The 20,902-nt window shown below is 43.7% G+C and overlaps 1 protein-coding gene across 1 annotated transcript in view; it reads right to left on the reverse strand.

Moving 5' to 3' along the window:
* The window catches only part of ttc27 (tetratricopeptide repeat domain 27), a 135,533-nt gene that overhangs the window by 47,161 nt on the left and 67,470 nt on the right, over nt 1-20,902 (reverse strand).

Raw genomic sequence — 20,902 nt, forward strand, 5'->3', positions numbered from 1 at the left:
CTCTCCTTGATATGTGAATACCTAAGTGTTTATTGTTCATTGTGAGTGAACTGGGGTGCTGAATTTCCCCCAGGGATCAATAAAGTACTTTCTATCATATTCTATTCTATAAGCACGTCCAATGGGATAAAAGATTAGAGTAAGCTGCCGCCAATGTTGAAGCCAAACTTGTATATCTTTTGTCAACGTAGTCGGTTTTTATACTGGTGAAGAATTTCAGAATGCAAAGTCTGTTAAGGTCCAATCTCCTCCATTCAAATTGCGCAGAATTTACGTCTTTAATCTCTCATGTGTTCGAGGTGGAGTGAGGGTGCCCAGCTTAGACATATTTAGATTTAGACAAACTTTATTGATCCACAGGGGAAATTAATTTCATAAGCAGGTTTCCCCGAAAAAATAAACCCGTTTTTACTTTTTAAATATTTTGATGGCAGTGCTACTTTTCCCAAAATAATACTCATTCATTTTTGTGCTTATTCAAGACTAAAAGTAAACAGACAACATGCTTTTTTCCAAAATACTGGAGCTTGCTTGTCGCCCGCAGCTACCTAACAGCCTACTGAATGCTACGTGTGTAACTGAATTAAAACATGCTTTGATTCAAACTTACCAGTCTAAAAATGCAGTGAACACACCAACATGTACCAGGTGATGGCGTTTATTCATGTTTGATCGTCTCACTACTGCTATCCAGTCCAAGTCCACAAGCTAAACTTTGTCAACATACCTCTGTGATCTTTTTTAACACATCATAATCGCAAAATATATTTTCTGTTTGAGGAAGCTTGATGCACTCTGTTGTTTTGCTTGTTTTTATTGCTAACCTGTTATCAATAAAAAAAAACAAGCAAGCGTTGGTTTGTCTTTGGAGAGGTTTCGCCTCTCATTCGAGCAGGGATCATGAGTTCAATTTCAGTTACGAGCTCCGCCACAGAATCAATTAAACTCGTAAGCCGAGGTACCACTGTACTTATTTTCACAGCGTCGACAGAATAGATCTGACCCAAACTAACCGATGAAACCTACTTGGATGAGAGGCGAAACGTCTTCTAAAACCATCTAAACAGTCTAGTTGCAATCGCTTGAAAGCCCTCAGATTACAATGACCCGATGAATGAGAACATCCATAGACACATTACATTACTTCATAAAACTACTGTAATGTAGCTTTTCCTTTTTTATAAGGTATGCTACATGTTAAAATTATGTTTTAGTGGGCTCTGGGTAGATTAAATCTATTTTTGATTAATTTCAATGTGGAACGTTGACTTAAGTTACTGAGCTAGTATCTTAAGTTACGAGCTCTGTCACAGAACCAATTAAACTCGTAAGCCGAGGTACAACTGTATTAACTCTCTCCAACAGATATAATATACGATAATGATTGCGTGTTTTGCAGCAAAATTTGCATTCCAACTGACAAGGCTACTTAATGACTGTTGTTTCATCAAACATTTGACATAATTCATACAAAAGCAAAGAAACCGTAAAAAAAAATTTTGAGCAATTTGCAAACAGCACCTTTTTTTGTACAGACTTACAAAAAAATAAGAATTGTTAAAAAATATTGCCACTTCATTACTATATGTTTAATTTCTTATTTTGGGGTAAACTCTATGTTTTCCCTTGAGACGTTTCGACACGCACCTGCTGTCTTTTACTTAAAAGGTAACCCTCGTGAAACCTTTAATGTAACTAAAATGTTGTCTGGAGATAAGAAACTAAACTTACAGTATATGCAAGAAGACAAATGAACCTATTGGAGCTAGCTCTTGATTCTAGGTGTGTTTTAAAGTCACACCAGCCAACCAGATAGCCTGGGGTGGAAATGTCACAAGGAAGTGTAACAACAAATTAAACAAAAATATTAATTTTATCAAATATATGTTGTGCCGTGTCATAGGCAACAATAATCCAGCTGGATCAGTTAACCTCCAGTGACCTGCTTTTTAAAATTTTAATTTCCTGCCCTGACAGATTCTTTTTCCAATGACTCTTATCAGCTTGACAGACTCAGGAGACTCAAGTCATTGAATAAGCCAAATGAGATATCACATTACCCTGTCACGATGTCTCCAGACTAACGTTCTGTCTCTAAGGTCTGTGGAAATAAAGAATCAATCTGGTCTTCCAACATTTATCAGATTGTGTTTAGTTTTCAATCATGGAAGTAGACTTGTGTCCCAAATGCTTGAGTGGCAAATAAGATTACAAGAAGACATCAGGAGTGTCTCATCACCCTTGGTTGAACTCACACTGACCTGACGACTTCATGGCTGCTGCAGCCAGCTGCTCTCACTCCAACCCTCTCTCAATCTAAAGTTAAACTGGACTTGGAAAGTGAAAGAGTATCCGTTACAGTACGGTGATCTACCTCCTACTTTGGAACAATCTTTTTCCCTTGGGAAAACTGACTGCTCACCCATGCCTTTGACGAACCCTTTCCGCCAAAATATTGGTCAAATTCCAAATTGTCTTGCACGTGTCCCAACTGTGCTGAACACGACTTTTATTTGGTTTGTTTGGCTGTCATTGTTATTTTTTTGACACATTATTTGCACTACAGGATCACAATCTGTTATATTTTTATATTAACATCTATTCATATGACCTATGCTATTTATAACCAATTACAGTGGAAGCTCGATCTACAAACTTAATTGGATCAACAACATGGTTCACTAACCGAAAAATTCGTATAGTGAAGCCGTTCCCAACAATAATTAATGTAAACATGAACAATTGGTTCTAGCCTCAACAAAAGTCCCTATATTAGTAAAAAACTGCAAACTTTGAAGACAATATAATGTATATATTATGTATACTGTATATAAATTTAGCATCCCTACATAGCAAGGGAGTAAAAGCTCAACAAGCAATGTTTTATCCAAACAACACAACATTACAGCAAGCTTACATGTCCACATTGAACATGTAAACACACAACTCTCATTGGTGCATTCTCAAAATAAAAACAAAGAAAGGAAAATTATTTTACCGTCGGTCTGGGAATGTGTGTGACATTGTTGAACACTTCGGAGTGATAAATGAGCAGTCGCCGCTAGCAATAGCACAAACTAGCAGTGTGAGGCGATCCTTCATCGGCTTTTGTCCCGGTAGTGCCTTCTCCTTCGCTGTAATAAAGGTCCGCTCTGGCATCTTATTCAATCTCATCACAATTTAAGTCTTGCTGCGGAACAAAGTCCAATTCGCTGATAAAATCCTTGAAATGAAGGTGCCACATGCCGGAGGCAAACTTTGTAGCTAAAATACTAGCTCAATGATTGTCTATCAACCCGAAGCTATACAGCAAAACTGTGAGAATTTGGACACATTTAAAATGTTTGTGATCACACAAAGCGATCTCTTAAAGAGGCTCACAAGTTTTATGGAAGCCACGAGAATATCGATGCACTTTACAATGACAATGAAAAAATTGAATAATAAAAGTCCAGTGAGAGCAATTCAACAAACCAGCTGTACATGTGGAGAGTTACCATTTTTACAACCATGTCCTCAATGGCTTGTTAGGACAAAAGCAGTTTGTGACATATAATCGAGCAGCAGAGTGAAGCACATACTGTATACAGTACCTCTTTTCCACTGCAGCGAACTTTGCTGCAAGAGTAGAGTGAGTTTATTGTTGTAACCTGTGTTGGTTCCTCACTAGAGATGTCCGATAATGGCTTTTTTGCCGATATCAGATATTCCGATATTGTCCAACTCTTAATTACTGATTCCAAAATCAACCGATACCGATATGTACAGTCGTGGAATTAACACATTATTATGCCTAATTTTGTTGTGATGCCCCGCTGAATGCATTTAACAATGTAACAAGGTTTTCCAAAATAAATCAACTCAAGTTATGGAAAAAAGTGCCAACATGGCACTGCCATATTTATTATTGAAGTCACAAAGTGTTTTTTGTTTTTTTTAACATGCCTCAAAACAGCAGCTTGGAATTTGGGACATGCTCTCCCTGAGAGAGCATGAGGAGGTTGAGGTGGGGGGGGGGGGTTTGAGGGGAGGGGGCAGCGGGGTGTGTATATTGTAGCGTCCCGGAAGAGTTAGTGCTGCAAGGGGTTCTGTGTATTTGTTCTGTTGTGTTTATGTTGTGTTACGGTGCGGATGTTCTCTCGAAATGTATTTGTCATTCTTGTTTGGTGTGGGTTCCCAGTGTAGCGCTTATTTGTAACAGTGTTGAAGTTGTTTATACGGCTACCCTCAGTGTGACCTGTATGGCTGTTGACCAAGTATGCCTTGCATCCACTTGTGTGTGTGAAAAGCCGTAGAAATTATGTGATTGGACCGGCACGCAAAGGCAGTGCCTTTAAGGTTTATTGGCGCTCTGTACTTCTCCCTACGTCCGTGTGCCACTCCGTACAGCTGCGTTTTAAAAAGTCATAAATTTTACTTTTTGAAACCGATACAGATCATTTCCGATATTACATTTTAAAGCATTTATCGGCCGATAAAATCGGCAGTCCGATATTATCGGATATCTCTATTCCTCACCACTTTCGTTTTCCATTGTCGTCGGGAGCCGTGTCACTAGGTCCCAATGGTTACGCCTCCAAGCGGGAAATAACAGGAATATTGCACGCAAACTGCGGGATATTTTTTCACAACAAGCGATGAGACGACGATGGACACATACATGCAGATATTCCTGTTGTTGGTTGTGAATATAATATTTTGCTATGTTTGCAACCAGCGTGTGAAAGTCTATGGATACCACAATCTTCTTCGGCATTATGAGGAATCACAGACGAGGAAAATGGTGTGTGTACGTGTTTCTTTTTGATAAATTTAGATCGGCACAATATTGCAAACCTACAGCTAGAGTTAACGAAACACGTTAATTATTATTTTTGTGTGTTTAGGTGCGGTTACCTATTGCGTGGGTTAATCCGAGCTCAAAGTACTGGTGGGATTCCATTTTTCCAGATTTCATTCGTGAGTAGTTCCAGCAGCACAGCCGTGTATCTTGGGAGTCATATCTGCACATCTGTTTAGTTGTAAAACATGGACTGTCGAGAACAGACACACATTTTCATGCATGTATCCTTATGGAAAAAAGAGTGGCCATTGCTCTTTGTAAGCTTGCTAATGGAGGACAATACAGGACTATATGCCCTCTGTTTGGAGTAGGTCTCAGCACTGTGTTCAATTGCTTGCAGGACTTCTGCAATATAGGCATCAGTAATCTGCTTCCTCTTCACCTGGCAACCCCTGATGCTCGCAAATTACAAGAGGTGGCCTCTTATTTTCCGAACCGTTGGAGAGCACTGCAGTGTGTGGGTGCCAATGATAGAAGTCATATTCCCATAATAGCACCTAAATAGAGTGTGCCCGGGACTATTAAAACTGGAAAGGTTGGCATTCTATCATTATGCAGGGGGTTGTAAATGGAAAGGGACAATTCTGGGATGTTTGTGTTGGATTTCACAGGAGTGTCCAGGATTCCAGAGTGCTGCACAGTCAATCATGAGGGATCTGATAAGCGATGGACAGTTGCTTGGGCAAAATAAAGTCATGTGATGGCTGTGATGTGGGGTATTACTTGATTAGAGATCCAGCATACCTCATGCAAAGTTGGCTGATGAAGCCCTTCTTGGACACAGGAACACTGAGCCAACGGCAAACTGCCTACAACTATCTATTCAGCTCTGCACGATCTGTTGTGGAAATTATGTTCAGGAGGCTGAAAGGAAAATGGAGGTGTCTCCTAAGAAGAAATGATTGCAAACTGGAGCTGTGCAAGAAAATTGTGCTTACATGTTATGTTCTGCATGAAAAACACTGACCATTTTACTGACGTGACGGGGGACCCTGCTTCTTTATCAACAATAGCTGGTGCACAGACGTGACTGTCATTTTTAGACACTGTTCTTCTTCTCTGGAATATTTCTTCATCCACTGTAAGCCCTTTTACTCACCGCGTGAGATTGTTTCATTCATTCTCGTGGCTGTTTACATCCCGCCCGGCGCGGACGTGCGTGACGCTCAGCGCGCGCTCGCAGGACAGGTCTTACACGTGGAACGGTCTTTTCCTGACTCTCTTGTTTTCGTGCTTGGTGACTTTAACAAGGGAAATTTGAGCCAGGAATTACCAAAGTATAGACAGTTTATTAAATGCCCGACCAGAGAGGAGAACACGCTGGATCACTGCTACACTACACTGAGCAGGGCTTTTCATGCAGTCCCGCGCGCTGCTCTTGGACTATCAGATCACGTGATGGTGCACTTAATCCCTTCATACAGACAGAGACTGAAACTGGCTAAACCTGTTATAAGGAACATTAAGTGTTTCACCGCCGAGTCTGTGGATGAGTTGCGTGCTTGCTGGGAAACGACAGACTGGGAGGCAATTGGAGCGGCCACGAACAATCTGGACGAGTATACGGACACTGTGACCTCATACATACAGTTCAATGAGGCGTGCATCATTCCAACGCGCACCAGGGTTTGTTATAACAACGACAAGCCCTGGTTCACACCCAAGCTCCGACAGCTGCGTGGAGAAGCGGGGACCGAAGTACATACAGAGAAGCGAAATACCACTTCACCAGGGAAGTTGAGAAAGATAAATCTGTGTACTCTAACCGTCTACAGGAACAGTTCCGCTCCAATGATTCTGCTGCAGTTTGGAGAGGTCTAAGGGCCCTTACGAACTATAAGCCCAAAACCCCCCAGGCCCAGAATGACCGGACTCTCGCTCAAGGCCTCAACACACATTACTGTCGTCATGAACGCCTTCAGCTCATCAAAGCCATGCTCCCCCCACCATCACCCTCCCCACCAATGCCAGCACTTCATTAAAGGAGTTAAAGGACTCCAATGACATCACAGGACTCCAAAAACATCATAAGACTGTAAAGACCCTCTCCATCAAAGGAGAGGATGTACGCCTGCAGTTCTTGAAGCTGAATACGCGGAAGGCCCCCGGGCCGGATGGTGTCTCCCCCTCCACTCTCAGACACTGTGCGGACCAGCTGGCTCCTGTCTTCACTGACATTTTTAACACCTCTCTGGAGCTATGCTGCGTGCCGTCCTGCTTTAAGACCTCTACCATTGTCCCTGTCCCCAAGAAAGCACGGATCACAGGACTAAATGATTACAGGCCGGTCGCGCTGACGTCTGTGGCCATGAAGTCCTTTGAGCGCTTGGTCCTGCCCCACCTCAAGGACATCACCGCCCCCCTCCTGGACCCACTGCAGTTCGCCTACAGAGCCAACAGGTCTGTGGATGATGCAGTGAACCTGGCCCTCCACTTCATCCTGGAGCATCTGGACTCCCCAGGAACCTACGCTAGGATCCTGTTTGTGGACATCAGCTCTGCCTTCAACACCATCCTTCCTGGACTGCTACGAGACAAGCTCTACCAGCTCAGCGTGCCCGACTCCCTCTGCAGTTGGATTAATGACTTCCTGACAGACCGAAGACAGCACGTACGGCTGGGGAAGATTGTCTCGGACAGTCGAACCACAAACACTGGTACTCCACAGGGCTGTGTACTCTCCCCCTGGCTCTTCTCCCTGTATACAAACTGCTGCACCTCCAGTCACCAATCCGTAAAACTGCTCAAGTTTGCGGATGACACCACCCTCATCGGGCTCATCTCGAATGGCGATGAGTCCGCCTACAGGAGAGAGGTGGACCGGCTGACGTCCTGGTGCAGCCTCAACAACCTGGAGCTGAACGCCCAGAAAACAGTGGAGATGATCATGGACTTCAAGAAAGTCACAGCCCCACCATCCCCCCTCACCATGATTGACTCTCCCACCCCCGTCCCCATTGTGGACTCCTTCCGTTTCTTGGGCACCACCATCACCCAGGACCTCAAGTGGGAGCTGACCATCAGCTCCCTCATCAAGAAGGCCCAGCGGAGGATGTACTTCCTGCGGCAGCTGAGGAAACTTAAGGTGCCGACAGAGATGCTGGTGCAGTTTTACTCAGCCATCATAGAGTCCATCCTGACCTCCTCCATCACAGTGTGGTTCCCCGGCGCCACAGTCCAGGATAAGAATAGACTGCAGCGCATCGTATGTGCTGCTGAGAAGGTGATTGGCTGCAAGCTCCCATCCCTCCAGGACTTGTTCTCCTCCAGGACCAGGAGGCGTGTGGGTCGGATCACAGCTGACTCTTCTCACCCTGGACACACACTATTCTCCCCTCTCCCCTCAGGCAGGAGACTACGCTCCATCCAGACCCACACCTCCCGCCACCTGAACAGTTTTTTCCCCTCGGCCATCAGGCAAATGAACAGTAACTCCTAACAGCAGCTCCTTGAATTCCTTGAATCCCTTCTAAGTCTATCTGATAGCTCAGTCACAGCTCTTTTTATACCAAATATGTGTTATATGTGTTTTATGTCGCACGTTTGCACCAAGAAAAATTCCTACTTTGTGAACCCGTTCTCAAACAATGGCAATAAAACGATTCTAATTCTGATTCTGATTCAAACATTTGCACAAATGGCAATATCCAGCCGCCAATTCAGGTATTACCCAATAACAACAATTCAGAAGCAGGCCACATTAGAGCAGCAGTAAGTTATGTTTTTGTACCGGTTTTATAATTTCTGTGTTACTTGCAGTCCTGCGATGTTTTATGTAGAATAAAAAAAACATGTAAAGCAGGGGTCGCCAACCCATCAATCGCGAACGACCAGACGATATTTGGGATCCTACAGGTCGATCGCAAAAATATTTAAAAAAAAAAAAATTATTAAAATATTAGTGACACCCCCACCCGGAGAGTGACAAACAGACCAACTAAGGCAAGCATTTTAACCCCTGATCACGCCTGCACGTCTCGCCTATCTCTCTTCAGCCTTGCATCCGCCGCACTCGACATCACAGCCACACCCCCTGAACACGGCGGCGCACTTCACCCGCTCGTCTCAAAAACTTGCATTTCATGACCTTCACAAAAATCATTGAGTTGCAACAATGCATTAGGGCTGAATGTTGCAAACTTGCAACGCATCGGACATTTTGTAGCATCCGACATCAAACAACTCTTCCTTGGGGACGCGTCATGAGAAAGGCGCCAGCACTTTCTGGGCAGCAACCGGCTACAGTTCCCCAGCAATGCAGTGCTGTGCTGGAAGTTCTGCCACGTCTTCCACAAACTGTAATGTTCCGTCAAGGCGAGCGGCCCATTTGTTGGTCACGGAGCCCATCGTCGTCATCATCATCGCTCGACTGCAACAGGAAGCTAACAAGCCAATAATTGAGTCTGCAACATTGCTCCAAATATTTTGATTTTGTGTTGATATATATACAAAAGTAAACATTGACATGTGCAAAGGCAGTAATATATGCTAAAACAAGGCAGAAGCTAAAAAAGGACTTCCCTGTTTACCCCTTCTTTTATCACACAGGAAAAACCTGCCAGGTGAACAGCTAATTTCACTACTTCCGGTGCGGACGTAAGCTGACTCGCACCCCATATGTGACCATAGGATGAACATATATACTACAGTACTAAGACTATAGTGGTCATTAACAGTTAGCTTCTACAGCAGGGGTGCCCAAAGTGACTGATTCGTTTGTCATTGGCCCTAGGCCAGTGGTTCTTAACCTTGTTGGAGGTACCGAACCCCACCAGTTTCATATGCGCATTCACCGAACCCTTCTTTAGTGAAAAATAAAATGATGTTTTTTTTCAAATTCAAGACAAAGTTATATGTTTTTGGGTAACACTTTTGTATGGGGAACATATTCTAAGTAACAAAGACTTAATTTAGAGTTATTTGGTTAGGTTTAGGGGGTTAGGGCCTGGGTTAGAGGGTTAGGGTTATAATAAGACCATGCCGAATAAGGCATTAATAAGTACTTAATAATGACTAGTTAAGAGCCAATATGTTACTAATTTGCATGTTAATAAGCAGCTAATTAATGGTGAATATGTTCCCCATACTAAAGTGTTACCATGTTTTTTTACTGGTGCACAAAATGAACCGTGCATGAACATCACCTTGTTCAAAGAAAAAAACCAACACAGTGCATAAACTCACAACAAATTACACACCTGCAAATCACTGTGACTTCTGCTGTTGCCGTATCCGTAATACGCCGATAGGGAGAAGTTTTTATTTACACGATGAGTCGGGTGTGTCTTGACCTCCGCCTAAGCCGACTCACCGAACCCCTAGGTTTCGATCGAACCCAGGTTAAGAACCACTGCCCTAGGCACATTGCAAAAAACAAAACACCAGCAAAAATTTGCAAAACCACAAAGTAGCCAGTTTATTTTCACAAAGACGTGGCTAACCCCCTGCATCCCAGACGCTAACGTGAAGCTGCGGGGTTTCATCGCAGTGAGAGCTGACAGAGACAAAAAAGCCTGCAGGAAGAGCAGGGGTGGGGGACTCATAATATATGTGACCAATCGCTGGTGTAACCCAGAATATGTCACTGTGAAGGTGGTTTTATGCTTCTGGGAGTTGGTGGCTGTTAGCCTTCAGTCATACTATCTACTGTACCAAGGGAGTTCAGTCACGTGATCGCTGTCTGTGTTTACATTCCTCTGAGAGCCGACGCAGACACTGCCTGTGAGAAGATCCACATACTCCTAGCTCGACTGCAGACACAACACCCTGAGGCTTTTTTTGTAATTTCAGGTGACTGTAACCATGTCTACCTAGACTCTACTCTGGCTACTTTTTACCACTTTGTGAACTGTCCCACACGAAGAAACAGGACAATTGACCTCCTGTATGCTAATTTAAGGGATGCATACAGGGTCAAACCCCCACAGGGTCAGATCCAAACCTGATTTACCTGCAGCCACAGTACATCCCACCCCTTACGTGTTGTCAAAGGCAGCCTTTGACAACACGCTTCTTTCAAAGATGGTCTGCTGAAGTGGAGAATGCCCTCAGAGACTGCTTGGACACCACAAACTGGAGTGTGCTACTGAGCACACATTCTGCACAGACGTAGTCAACCCTACTAGGATTGTCCAAAAAACAAGTAATTGGCGACACATGAAGTCTAAACTGTCCTCAACAAGAAGACGGCTGCCTTCAGGGCAGAGACAGCGCAGCGTGATCTGAAACTGTACTTGAAGGAGGCAAAGGGGAGCTACAGGAGGAAGGTGGAGAACACTCTGGAGGAAAACAACATGAGGGATGAAAAACATCACAGGCTACAAAGCTCGGAAAAGCACATAAGGGGGGAAAGTGGAGAGGGAAAACTAGCTTAACACCTTTTTCCAACAGGTTTGACCACCTTCCTACCCCCACCCAATGCACCAATACCATGGTACACTCCCTTCCCCCACAAGCATGTTATCCCCCTTCCACTTACCACCACAGTTCCATCTCCTCTCATTCCACCCCCCATTCATGTCTCCTCAAACAACTCAGTAGACCTTTTCTCCCCATGCATTACTGCAGACCGGGTCAAAGGAGAATTGAGAAACCTTCACCCCAGAAAAGCAGCTGGCCCATATAATGTGTGCCCACGGCTACTGAAGATCTGCACCGCTGAACTGGGAGAGCCACTGCAGCATGTGTTGAACCTCAGTTTACAACTAGGGAAAGTATCCACTATCTGAAAAAACATCCTACAAAACTCTGGATTGGCTCTACAGTTTGCCTACCAGAGGTTGGTGTGGAGGATTTCATCCTCTACCTTCTACACAGAGTCCATGGATAAGGGGTGGGGCACAGTGAGGATTCCGCTTCTAGTCTTCTTGGGGGCTTTTAACACATTCCAACCCCCTCTACTACAGGACAAACTAGCATGCAGGTGGAACCACTCCTGCTGTCTTGGATTTCTAACTACCTCACAAACAGACCACAGTATGGACGTACGAAGGCCATCACGTCGGACATCTTGAGTCAGCAGCACGGGGGCCACACGGCAACTCTCAATCATGTCACATCCAGATGTTTGCTGATGACACAGCCATTGCATGCATCCAAGTTGGCGTCGCGACTAGTCGCAGAGGCTCAACGCTCTCCCGTTCGGTGATTTTTATGTTATTTATGTACGTCTTTGTTATTTTACTTTTTACATCCTGTCGGGCAAACAACGTCTACACCAGGCAGGATCTCATAGAAGTCGGATCTCCCGGAGAAAGCGCCGTCACGGCCGAGTTTATCCGTTTAAACAACATCCCGGAAGAAATTGCGAGACAACCCGGATCTCCATGGTACATCATACCCGGAACAAAGCGCCGCAGGCGGCGTAAAGAACGTAAACAGAAACGAGGCTGCAGAGCTGGTCTGCTGGAGAGGCTAAGACAACGACCGAACAAACCACCACTGCCGAGTATATTTCTCACAAATGCAAGATCACTTGCAAACAAGATGGACGAACTGAGGCTACAGGTAGCAACGATCACAACCGTGAGGAATAGCTGCGTGCTAATAGTCACAGAAACCTGGCTCCATTCATCCATCCCGGACCTAGCTATCGAGCTAACAGGCTACACTCTGCACCGCCTGGACAGGACAAAAGAGGCTACAGGGAAATCGCGGGGAGGAGGGCTATTAATATTCACAAAGGACACATGGGGAACACACACAAGCATTGTGAGTAGCCACTGTTCCCCTAATTTATAATATCTGACTATTAAATGTCGGCCCTTTTACCTGCCGAGGGAATACAATGCTGTGTTGCTAACCGCAGTGTACATAGCGCCAGATGCTAACGCTAGCACGGCGCTAGGTCAGCTGCATGATACAATCAACCAGCAACAAAGCATGTATCCGGAGGCTGCTCATATCATCGTAGGAGACTTTAACCATGCTAACCTGAAGGTAGTGCTCCCCAAACTACACCAGCATGTAAAATGTGCCACAAGAGGCAAAAACACACTGGACAAGGTTTACTCTAATATTAAGCTGAGCTACAGAGCTAAACCTTTAGCACACATGGGCCAGTCAGACCACATATCCCTGCTACTCATCCCAGCATACATCCCTACCCGGATAAGTGCTCCCACCACAACAAAGACCATCAATACCCGGCCTGAAGGTGCCACTGAAAAGCTGCAAGACTGTTTTGACACCACTGCGTGGGAGGTCTTTGAAGACGAGGACCTGGAGAAATACACATCAGGAGTACTGGGCTACATAAAACACTGCACAGACTCTGTTACTGTGGATAAGCGCGTCCGAGTCTATTCCAACACAAAGCCGTGAATGACGAGAGAGGTGCAGAGGCTGCTGAAGGAGAGGGTCACCGCGTTCAGATCTGGCGACGGGGAGCTCTACAGCACTGCCAGAGCCAGCCTGAAGCGTGGTATCAGGGAGGCTAAGGAGGACTACAAAACGAAGAGTGAGGACTGCTTCCAAAGCAACGACTCCAGGAGGGTATGGCAGGGGGTCCAGCACATGACCAACTACAGGCCCAGGAACCTCCCGGCCAGCAGGGGAGACCCCCGGCTGGCAGAGGAGCTGAACTCCTTCTACGCCCGCTTTGAGGTAACACCATCGGAAGCAGTCACACCTCACTCAGTAGCAACACCTCACCCAACAGCCACACCTCAATCAGCAGTCACACCTCACTCGGCAGACCACAGCAGCCTCACCCTTTCAGTGACGGAGCACGAGGTCAGACGCACACTGAAAGCCGTGAACCCGAGGAAGGCTGCGGGACCGGACGGCGTCTCCGGACGGGTGCTGAGAGACTGCGCTGATCAGCTGGCTGGTGTCCTCACCGACATCTTCAACCGGTCCCTGTCCCAGGCCACCGTCCCATCCTGCCTGAAAACCTCCACCATCATCCCGGTCCCAAAAAAGAAAAACACTGTCAGCTGTCTGAACGACTACCGGCCAGTGGCACTCACTTCCATCACAATGAACTGTTTCGAGAAACTGGTCCGGACCCACATCCTCTCATCCCTACCGCCCGCATTGGACCCCCACCAGTTTGCCTACCGAGCCAACAGGTCTACGGAGGACGCCATCGCTACGGCTCTCCACTCCGCCATGTCCCACATGGGTGGGTGGGTGGGGGGGGTGGGTGGGTGGGGGGGGGGGGGGGGCTATGTACGGCTGCTCTTTGTAGACTTCAGCTCTGCATTTAATACCATCTTACCTGACAGACTGGTGACCAAGCTAGCAGACCTCGGAATATCCAACCCCACCTGTCTCTGGATTAAAGACTTCCTGACTGACCGCCATCAGAGGGTGAGGATGGGTACCCACACCTCCACAGCCCTCAGCCTCAGCACCGGCTCACCTCAGGGCTGCGTGCTGATACCCCTGCTCTACTCACTCTACACCCACGACTTCACAGCCACCCACCCCGGCAATCACATCATAAAGTTTGCCGATGACACAACGGTGGTGGGCTGCATCTCTGGGGTCGACGAGACGGCATACCGGGACGAGGTGGAGCAGCTGGCAGTGTTGAGCAGGGTGAACAACCTGAAACTGAACCAGCTCAAGACCCAGGAAGTGATCTTGGACAGCAGGAGGAGAAAAACTACCATACAGCCCCTGTACATCGACGGGGGCTGTGTGGAAAGAGTCTCATCTCTACGCTTCCTGGGAGTTCACCTGGAGGAGGACCTGTCCTGGAGGACCAACACCACGGCCATCGTCAAGAGGGCACAGCAGAGGCTCTACTTCTTGAGAGTACTCAGGAATCTCCACTTGAGACAGGATCTACTGGTGTCCTTCTACCGCTGTTCTGTGGAGAGCATCCTCACATACTGCATCTGCGTATGGTTCTGCAGCTGCACAGCAGCAGAGAGGAAAGCTCTCCAGAGGGTCGTCAACTCGGCCCAAAAAATCATCGGGTGCCCCCTCCCCTCCCTGGAAGAACTGTACAACTCCCGCTGCCTGAAGAAGGCAGCCAACATACTCAAGGACCCATCCCACCCCGGCAACAGCCACTTCGATCGGCTGCCTTTCGGCAGACGTTTCAGAACCATGCAAACCTGCACAAATAGACTCAAGAACAGTTTCTACCCCGGGGCCATAACTGCACTAAACGCAGCTGGAATGTAAAAATAAATAAATAAATAAATAAAAAATAAAAACTCCCTCACGTGCAACATAAGGAAGCCACCGAACAATCACTGTGCAATCAGCGATTACACGCCAACTGGACAATATTTACCATATTTATTTACTTTTTTAATCCACAATAAAAAGCCTGCACAGCACAGGAGGTAGGAAATACTAACTCCCACCCCCTCAGCACACTGGGAACCAGCATTACTCCTCTCTAGTCAGTTTACTAGTCACTTTATACTTTTTATTGTCTCGGTTTTTTTTACATTGCCTCTTAAGAGTGGTCTTAGGCCATATTGTATATTGCATATTGTGTATATTGTGTTGTTTCTGTATATTGTGTGGTTTCTTCTTTTTTTGAAATGCAAAGGCCATATTGTATATTGCATATTATGTATATTGTGTTGTTTCTGTATATTGTGTGGTTTCTTCTTTTTTTTTAAAATGCAAAGCACCTCAGGGAAGCAACCTAAATTTCGTTGGACCTGTACCTGTACATGCACAATGACAAATAAAGATCATTCATTCATTCATTCATTCATTCATTGTGGGGTGTATCATGGGTGATCAAGAGGAGGAGTACCAGTCTGGTGAGGGAATTTGTCACATGGAGCCACAGAAACCAAGAGCAGCTCAACACCACAAAAACCAAAAAGCTTGTTATAGACTTTGGGAAGTTCAGGCCACGCTCCCAAGCAGTGAACATTGAGGGTGCTCAGGTGGAGGTTGTAGACACCTACATGTACCTCGGGGAGTGGCTGGATGAGAACCTGGACTTGGCATGCAACACAGACTATCTGCACAGTCAAAGCAGAGGAGGCTTTGATCATTCAACATCTGCAGGAAACTCCTGTGCAGCACATCAAAGAGGGACACTTTCAGACTGGACAAGCTCATCAGGCAGGCCGGCTCTTTGGTCGGCATGAAGCAGGACATTCTGACAGTTACAGAGAACAGATCCATGAACAAACTGCTGGCAATCCGGGATAACACCAGCCACCGTCTGCACACTGTCATCAGCCACCAGAGTAGCCTGTTTAGTGACTTGGTCATACCTGCTGCTAGAATTGGAATTACCCTGAGGGAACTTTCCCAATGCATTAAGAAAGTTCCTATCTATTTATACTGTATCCATATATCTAATCATTATTAATCTGATTAAAAATGTTAACGCAGTTAGCTCCTCTGCAACTCAAAATCACTGAAGTCTGAGGTAACACATTTTGTCCAAGTAGTGGTGCACATGCACACATTGGCAGTAGATCAAATAGGGATGCACACCTATCCAAATTCTGTTGGTATTACCAGGTACCAATTCACATAAAATCAAACGGTACCATATTTCGATACCTTTTTTTTTGCATGCGACATCATATCCATTTGCAGACTCAGCACCACCTCAAGCACGGGTTTGGCAAACAGGCATATTCATAGTGGATTGCCTCTAAGTAATATTGCAATTTTCCATACCAAAAAAAACCAGCATGCCTGATAGTAAGCTCTCAAAAGTAAGGCTCCACTTTTCAAAATGCGCTAGCTCGATGCTAATTAAGATAAGCGATTTTACAACGCCTCCAAATTTGTTAGACAACTAAAATGCACCTTACAATTCAACAACCGGTGCGTAAGTACAATAATTACAGTTTAAAAACTTGGTAGGACTCAACAAAAGACAAGACTGGCACATTTAACTTAATGGCAAATGCTACTTCCTGACTACAGCAACACACCTAGGACCGACTCAAGTGAATGCATACTTGCAAATGATACTCCAAAGTGTAAGAAAACCAAGGATAACAACTGGACAGCAGTTGTTATTATCAGCTTACTGTGAAATGTTACATTAAAAGTTCATTTTATTTTTTAACAAAATAATATTTATCAACATGAACACACTCACAAAAAAAAAAGAATTGGTACCATGAGGACTGTTATCACAGGTCCCAGAAATTGGCACTGTATCGGTACCAAAGTGAAATGTACCCACACCTATTGGGGAGTGTCAGTGACATAAGCAAACAAGTCAATATGGACAACACTAAACAGCATGTTGGTTCTCTCCATGGGAGATTTGAGTACAAAAAAACATGTCGGAACAGTTGAGGGTCATAAAGTATTATGTACATACTGCAGAAAGGAGTTTTCGTTTCACCAAAGTACGTTAACACAAAAAGAGAAACAGGTCTACACTGTTATTGTTTGTCTAGAAAAAACGGCAGTTTTTGAAAACATTAACATAATGTTAAAAGTGTTTAATAAACACGTTAAGTGCATCTCTATTTTCCTCTTTCTTGACTCTTTGCCCATGCAAAATGAAACACCATTAATATAGATCTAAAGTTACTTACATTTAATCATGAGTCATCAAAATTAATCCACAGCAACCCTCTGATTAATCTGATTTAGAAATGTAATCATTGTAATGGTAATTGCACAAACACTATCAATGCATTGTGTTTGATAGTAGCCCTTCCTATTACATACTTGTGCTTGGGGTTGTGGTATGTGAAACACAATGGGAGTTGTACTCCCATTGTGTTTGTTGCACTTCCACAAAGTTGGGTGAAATACAGTAAATAAAAAGAATGATAAATAATGAAGGACCAGAGAATGACAACGCCCAAATCCCTCTATAAAAAAAACAACGCTGTCCTTCAATGATATAGGACACGCTATTTCCCTCCACGATGATTAACTGATGAAGCCTTGAGGCGCCTCGTAACAGAGATGGTTATAATAACACAGGAGGTCCTCAGACTATGTATAAGTTCTGTTGCAATGTAAGTGGAGTTTTTAAATAACATGTAAGTAAATGAACACCTAAGTTGTTTACACTCTACAAAGAGCACATGAAGTACTTAAACAATACAGTAATAATTTTAAAAGCAAAAAATAAATTAAGGAGTGGTGTAATAAGAGAGAACAAATACTTACTTTTATCCCTGTGCATTGCACACTGGAAGGGCTGATGCAAGGGAGGCTCCAAAAGGAAGTGTCAATAATGAGACCACTATGCTGCTTAGTTATCACTGTTATCATTTCATAGGGTCAGACGCTTTCACATGTTCATTGATAACATCTTTATCCTTCATGATGGTCACAACATTTGGGCGGCTTGGACCAAACATGCAACCACTTTCTCAACATTTTACCATGTTAATTTCACTTCACTTTCCTTTTCTTTGACGCACTGCCATAACAAGAGTCTGCCTCACACTTGAGAAAGAAAAAAGTAAGAAGCAGGATTTTTTTTTTGAGCTGACACCAATACCAAAAACATCCTTCTCAAGACCCATACGGATCATGCATTCATGTCTACTATTTTTTAAATGTAGATTGCAATGTGGCTTTTGCGCAACTTTCTTTGCACCTGGCTTTGGGGCAGCTAGTTTAGTATCTGGCGTCTTTGTAGGCTTTTAAAACACAGTCGTAGCAATGCTGAAATTTCGGGTGACTGATAAGGTTTGATGGGTTGAACCTTGATGCTTTTTTCCCCTTCTCGCGGAATGTTTGCACGGAAAATGTCTACCTCTGAAACAGTGAAAAAGTCTGACACGATCAACGCCATGTTTGTTTATCATGAGTTAAGGGGCCCGTTAACGACATCCTACGAGGTAGAAGCGCTTGATTTGCTCACCTTAATCCACCTACAGCCCAGTACGGGTAACTTGCCTCATTGGAGCGTTTAAAAAAAAATCTGTTATCGAAGCTTTTTTTTTATTAGATTTATCGTTAAAAATAAAGTTTGATTGATTATAACATCACAATTGTTGCAGTGTGTTGTTACACTTGTATCGGCTCAATAATTATATGTCTTATACTAATTGTGCTTCCCTACTAAAAACAACAAAAGTAACGTTGTCTTTCCTCAGTCTGTCGACATATTCCTTTACCACGTGCATGTACCTACAGTCACGAGCCATATAACGCTTCAAAGTTTGTAGCGTCACTAAAGATTTTGGTTTTTAAGCATATTCTACACATTTTTGGTCTAAGTTGAGTTTTAAATTCTTTCTTACATTGAGTCAAATCTATATTTTATATGTATTACAGTACAGTATTTGTATTATTTTTTATTATTATGATGTAGTGATCACCATGGATATTCACCAAGCGAGACTTCGGTTTCCAGATTAACAGTATGACTTCTGATGTCACGGCGATTAAGCTATTGTTTACTTTTACGTCAATGGGAGAGTCACTTAATTTTCGACTCCAGCCTCACTAATAACGCGTCTCCATATTGGTGAGCCTATGACATGGGAGATATCGCATGACAAAGTGGAAACAAAGGGCAGGACTCAATAGGACTCTCTGGCACGTCACTTTATGATAACAACACTGCTAATGTCAGTGCAATGCTAAGTAAAGAAGCACACTGTTGTTCTATTCTATTCTAAAAATCACTACTTGCATGTACACAAGGCATACGAGGCTGCTGTTTCGATGAGTATTTTGTTCGAGGCAAATATAGGAAATATTTGCGTTTGTGCGTGTGGATGCGCTGTAGCGTTGGGTAGCAGACATCGATAGGTAGCAAATATCGACAGAACACCGGCACACAATGATGACGGCGCAATGTTGGGGACTATCTTTGCCGTGACGGTCATGTTGACCAAGTTTTTACAGAACTTAAAACGTGGTTTAGCACATGGAAGTCCAGTTCTGACTTAGAGGAATTATACAATAATTAAGGATGTGATTAATTATTTCCACAAAGTGCCCATGTTGTAATGGCCAGGGGACAGCCATAGCAATGACGCTTAGCGAATCCTCTGGGTTTCCGGTGGTACTGTAATTTACAGTAGAATTCATTTCAATTCAAAAAACGTTATTTGTCCCCGGAAGACAGTTAAGAGGCACACAGGGCAGTAAATGACACACTCAATTTTGGTGAAATTGGGTGAAATGAGTGTAAAGATTACTATATGGGTGTTATTTCATGTTTAAAAGGCCCTATTTATGATTAAAAAAATGTATTTAAAAGCTAGTAAACAAGTTTTTAATGTTATAACTTAAAATATTAGATTTATTTAAAAAAGTGCAAATTTGATATGTGATTGTATTGCTGGAACACTTGTGCATTGAGTTTCAATCCATAAACAAGTGTTTTAAAAAAATATACGTATACTGTATATACTTGATGGAGGCTTTTGGATGTTTTTAGAGCACTTTATAAGCGGAAAAGGGTGACTCCCATTGGCTTAATTGTTAGCTGACTTTTGCTAGCGTTTATGTACTTGTCAGAATCAGGGGGGGGGGGGGTTGAGGTATTTCTTATATATATATATATATATATATATATATATATATATATATATATATATATATATATATATATATATATATATATATATATATATATATATATATATATATATATATATATATATATATATATATATATATATATATATATATATATATATATATATATATATATATATATATATATATATATATATAATAATCCGTTCGGCCACCGTGTTCAATGGAGAAGTCTGATCTACAAAATTTGCAGGCAGCATACCCCTTCCCCTTTGAGCTGTCCTGGATGAACTGAAATTATTTTTTCCAATCATTATGGAACTTGCAAGCGTACTTCTTCTTCTTACTCGTCATCGCCATGTCTCTTCTTCGTCTCTGTCATGTTTTTGGACATTACAACTTGCCGTAGTTTTGAAGCAATGCATGATGGGAATCCGGATGTTGTGTGTCAGTGTATTAACGTGCGCTGGAATAAACACACGCTGAGAAATAGTTCCGTGCCTGCCTACTTTATGGGTTATAGATAAACCTATGGATAACAGAGGCATACTGTATATAATAAGTCTCCTTTTCAGGTGAGAGAAGACGCTAAAGGCAGTGCCTTTAAGGCACGCCCTCAATATTGTTGTCCGGGTGGAAATCGGGAGA

This window comes from Entelurus aequoreus, linkage group LG09 (assembly GCF_033978785.1).
Source record: "Entelurus aequoreus isolate RoL-2023_Sb linkage group LG09, RoL_Eaeq_v1.1, whole genome shotgun sequence".
Lineage (NCBI taxonomy): Eukaryota > Metazoa > Chordata > Actinopteri > Syngnathiformes > Syngnathidae > Entelurus > Entelurus aequoreus.